This window comes from Rosa chinensis, chromosome 6, assembly GCF_002994745.2.
Source record: "Rosa chinensis cultivar Old Blush chromosome 6, RchiOBHm-V2, whole genome shotgun sequence".
NCBI classification, from domain to species: Eukaryota; Viridiplantae; Streptophyta; class Magnoliopsida; order Rosales; family Rosaceae; genus Rosa; species Rosa chinensis.
This window is the reverse complement of record NC_037093.1, coordinates 1,926,781-1,932,439: the sequence shown is the minus strand read 5'-3', so window position 1 is coordinate 1,932,439 and position 5,659 is coordinate 1,926,781.

The window sequence follows — 5,659 nt, the reverse complement described above, 5'->3', positions numbered from 1 at the left end:
AGCCCAAAGGAAATCTTCAATAAATACTTTTTTTTATTTTGGTTACACTGTCCAATAAAATAGTTTCTTTTGGAAATTGACCCGGGGAAACCAACAGCACAGACCCGAAGTCTCCTAGGTCCTGTTTGGCCGGCCGGAATGTTAGTAATGAAAATTTCTTCATGATTTTCTAATAATATCCGGATCAAACAAATAAATATTAAGATGAAAAATTTTATTATAAATTCATATTTATAATTATAAAGGAGCGCTCTAGAGTTAATCATCTTTTAGACCAATTTTTAGATTACATATTGGTGTTTCTGTCATTCAGTTTTTAGGTCCGTATTAGTTGATTACTTCTGCAAATTTCAGCCAAATTGATGATCGTTTGGGTATTCAAAATCGTAATTTACTAATTATGAACACGAATGGTTCATGTTGGACATATTCAGTTTGTCCATCAAATTGATCTAATTACTAAGTGATGATCGTTTGGTTACCGAATTAGATCAATTTGATGGACAAACCGAATATGTCCAACATGAACCGTTTGTGTTCATAATTAGTATATTACGATTATGAATATCCAAACGATCATCAATTTGGCTGAAAATTTGCAGAAGTGATATACTCATAGGAACCTAAAAACTAAATAGTGGAGATTTTGATATGTGACCTAAAAGTTGGTTTAAAAGATGGTTTGATCATTTTATACAAAATATGTCTTGGAACAAAGATGCTCTTTTAAATCTTCTTCCTTAGGATATTGGTTATGAGATTGTAGCTATTGCTTTGCCTATTCATCCTACTCCGGTCACTTTTGTTTGGGGACCTTGAGGATCAGGTAAATTTACTATTACGAGTACATCTTGGATTTAGACTCAACAAAGCCCTAATCATTCTAGAACTTCACTTTTAAATAGGACGTTCAAATTAAATATTTCCCGTAAAGTTAAAATTTTGCTTGGACTTTAATCAGAAATGGTCTTAAAACTAACGATGGAGTTTCAAGCTACAATCATAATATATCTCCAACTTGTTCTCTTTGCTCTAGTGCTGTGGAATCAGTTGATCACATTTTTATGCATTGCTAGTTTGCGATACAAGTTTGTCGAAAACTCTTACTCCTAAGCCATTCAATTGGAATAATAGAAAATTACACAAGAGTGATCTTTTAAAACTTTAATTAGTGATAAGGCCACTTAATTTTTCTTGTACACATAAGGCCACCTGCTTCCAAAAATTAATTTATTCTTGACAATTTTACCCTCCCGCTTAAGAAATCCAATTAATTCCATCAGCCTTACGCTCGTACCTCTCTCTCTCTCTCTCTCTCTCTCTCTCTCTCTCTCTCCTCAACTACAGATTTTTCATGTCCTTAGTCTCCGCCTCCGATTCCAGTGACCACCGGCACGACGTTCTCTCTCCCCTCCTCCGATTTCCGCGACCACCGCCTCTAATCTGGTGAGATTCTGATTGATCCAAGCTTGCAAAACCTCGAAACAGCGCCGCCATGCCTAAAGACGGCGACGACGACGAAGCTCTGATCAGAGCTACCTCTTTGGAGTCTAACTCAGATCTTTCTGATTCTCTACTCGTCTCATAAATAGAATGCTCGTAGTGAGGCCTCTGGTTTCTTTTTAAACTCGACCTCGTGCTATTACTTCGGCAGCGAGATTTCGTGCGAGTCAGGCAGATTCTCAGTTGGATCGGAGAGTGAGGTGAGGTCGAGTTTAAAGAAGAGAAGCTTTGGCAAATCCAATCCAAATCCTAGAAGACCATTCTAGACTCCGGTTATTACTTACTGCCCCTAAATTTAAATCCTTCTGAGTAGCTTTTGTATTGTTTTGAGCTATGGTATTGAAATTGGATCTTAATTTTAAGCCTCATTATTATTATTCAATTTTGATGTTATGGTATCTATGTTTCTGATGGTGTTTTATTCTGGTTTGTGTTTTTGTTTTTGTGGTTAAATTTTGGCAATATTTGTCTTGCACTTGCATCATTTTAGAAATAGAGCAAGTGAAGTGGTTTTCAATGTTGGTGAGAGTAGCTTTCGGAGTTGGTGAGAGTAGCTATCGGTTTTGGTGACAGTAGCGTTTTGTTGTTGGTGGGAAAAGTTTTTAATGTTGATGAGAGTAACTTTTGGTGGTGAAGATTGTAGCTTTTTGCAGTGGTGATAACAGTTTTTGAAATTGATGAGAGTAGCTTTTGTTGGTGATGAAAGTAGTTTTTTTGCGGTGGTGATAGTAGTTTTTTTCGTTGATGAGAGTAGCTTTTGTTGATGGTGAGAGTAGCTTTAGATACAGGGGTAGCTATTTAATGTTAGTGAGAGTAGCTCGCTGGTGTTGGTGACAGTAACTTTTGTTGTTGGTGAGAGTAGCTTTTGGTGTTGGTGAAAGTAACTTTTGGTGCTGGTGAGAGTAGTTTCTGGTGTTGGTGAAAGTAGTGTTTGTTGCTAGTGATGAGAGTAGCTTTTGGTATTGGTGACAGTAGTTTTTGTTGGTGGGGATAATAGCTTTTCATTTTAGGGAGCATAGGTTTTTTAGGAATGAGTAGCTTTTGTTGTTGGCGGTAATAGCTTTTATTGTTAGTGATAGTAGCTTTTGTTATCTTGCAGGAGGTTGCCGGAAATCTCACAAGAGTAGTTTTTGTTGCTAGTGACAGTAGCTTTTGTTGCTAGTGATAGTAGCTTTTGTGACCTCGCTGGAGATTGCCGAAAATCTCATTAGAGTAGATTTTGTTGTTAGCCATAGTAGATTTTGGTGTTAGTGATAGTAACTTTTGTTGTTAGTGACATTATTGTAGTCGCCGGAGATCCGCCGGAGAAGAGAGAGAGAATGATTGTTGACTTTGTACTCTAGTGGCATTTATGTAAATATGATGGTTTTTAATATCCAAAATATAACACTCTTTTTAATCTAGAGGCCTTATTAGGGAAAAAACTAGTTGGTGCCTTTATGGCTAAAAAAAATTCAAAGATGCACTTATATATAATTAACCCTTTGATTAACTCTTTTATTTCAGGGATTGAGCATATCAGTAATAATGTTGTACTTACATGGCATTTGCAATCATAATTAGCTGTAATAAGCCACGCTCATGCTACCTCCAGCGGTGCAGACTCCCGCCAAAGGAGTGACCTACGGGAACACCGCCAGGCCGGCTACCGCCCGAGCCCCGGCTTGCCCCTAGATAGTCGCTGACGCGCCGCCACGCGCCGCGCCAAGATAGCATCAGAAGCTCCAGAAGCTGGGGACTGAAGCATGTCAGTCCCACATCGAAAACATGAAGAGAATCAGCTCCTTCTTCACCTATAAAAGGTCATCTCTTCTCTCCTCATTAATTATGCATTTAATACCTACCTACTGTTACTTTGTCAACATAAATACATTGACTAACGTAGGCATCGGAGAAGAGAAGACCGCCCAACGCGGTCTCCCTCTAACGCCCTTTGTATTTTACTTGACAGGTAGTGGAAGATATAGGGATATCACAGGTATTGGTCCGCTCTTTGGATCAGCGTTAATTAAGATTTGGCTACCGCTGAGTCTCAAGCATTAACATTGGCGCCGTCTGTGGGAACCCTTGAGCAAAAAGTCATCCCACCACAACTACCATGACTAACGGTAGCGGTGGAAACGCTGAGGAGCAAGCGGATCCATCCGCCAACCCCCATCCCACCAACCCCACGGTCAACGTTAATCCAGAAGCTAACGTTAACCGTGCACTCTTCAGCACACTGGTGAACCCCAGAGGAGAACCTTAGGCCACATCCCAAATCCCGCCAATGCAAACGTCAGCGGAGGCTCGGCCGAGCGGCAGCCGCCCACCAGTGCAGGACTTTGCAGCTATGTATGAGCTGGCACTAGCGGACCTCCACAAAGCAAATAGAGAGCGCGAGCAGGAGAGCAGAGAGAAGGCGGAAGCCCAAAAACAGGTGGCCATGCTAATGTCAGAATTTGATGAACTAAAAAAGGCGCTGGAAGCAAACGCCAACCCAGCGCGAAGCGAGCAATCGCGGAGCACTAGACACAGTCAACCCAACATCGGTGGATTGGTACCCGGACCATTCGTACATATGCAGGTACCGCTGAACCCACCAGAACTATTGGAGATGGGCCCACCTCCCCCGCCCAGATTGATGCTGGAGCAGGAGGCGGAGTCACAACCACATACTAACCGCTCAGCAGTCAGGGCCAGAACTGAGGGAAATCCACCTCCCTCCGGGCATGGGCGATAGAGAAACCTCCAGGCAGGACCAAGCGGCGATGCAACCGCCTTAATCCTGGAAAGAATGCAACAACTGGAACAAAGACTAATCCGGGCAGAGATATGGGCCTCAACGCCAATACCAAATCCACTCTTCGCATCCAAGCTAGGACCATTTACAGCTAGGATCCTGCATGCCATCCGCCCGGCATACGCAAAGACACCAAAGATGTCTTATTATAGTGGCATGACTAACCCCTTTGTCCATATGGACACCTTAAAAAAAGTCACCAATAACTAGGGGTTCGACGACGCCACACTCTGCCACTTGTTCAGTGAAACGCTGGACAGCGATGCGATGAGTTGATTCTTTGAATGCTCGCCAAGGTCCATTGATTCGTTCAATGGGCTGTCAAATGCGTTCCTCTCTCGGTTCATCCTATTGGCTACCGAACACCATAATACATCCCAGCTATTCAACCTCAAGCAAGGGGCAGAAGAAACATTAAAGGCATTTGTCACCAGGTGGCGAGCGGCAACATCCCAGTGCAGCGATCTTGATAAGACAATGGCGCTGGCAGCTTTCAAGCAGGGACTCCTCAAGGGGCCATTCCTTTATCACCTCAATTACAATCATCCAAATGCCTCTTACGAACATGTCATGAGCGAGGCTGTCATCCATGCACAGGCAGAATTCATCACATATGGAGAAACCCCCCCACCACCACCAACACCCATTAAGTCCACTCAACCCTCCGCCAGTCATCAGGAAACCGCTAACAAAGCACCAGCTGTGCCGCCAACTGATAGGAAGAGAGTGTGGCAATAGGGCGGCCACCAGAGCAAGCGGCAAAAGGATCAACATTACAGCAAGGATAACCGCTCGTCTCACGGGGATAGCAGTAATCGGTAGACGGAGTCATCCCAGTGGTACCGTCCTCACCGCCTCATACGAAGAGATATACGACCACTGCAGGGACCAGATACCACCGCCATCCCCAAGAAAGTACCCAAGGGTGGGAAAGCCCAGAAACACTGGCAAGTTGTGCAAATATCACGAGGACAGCGGGCAACAACCGCCACCTGTAATCGCCAGCATTGAGCCCATGGGCCGCATAAACACCATCGACGGTGGCGCTCCAATCACCAACATGTCTCACAGGGAAAAAAAGCGCTATGCACATGCTAACCACCCCAAGGAGGTCTGCAATATCCGCTATGAAAGGTCCGCAAAAATCCCAAAATCAGGGTGGGAGCCTATTACCTTCTCCGAGGAGGAAGAACGCGGAGTGCACCTGCCCCATGACGACCCATTCTCGGTTGACGTCATACTCGGTAGATGGTCAGTGGGAAGGGTCCTAGTCGACAACGGCTCTGCTGTAAATGTCATCTTCAACTGTTGCTACGAGAAACTGCAGCGGAATAGGAAACTACTGCAGGATCATAAGCCGCTGCTTAGTTTCTC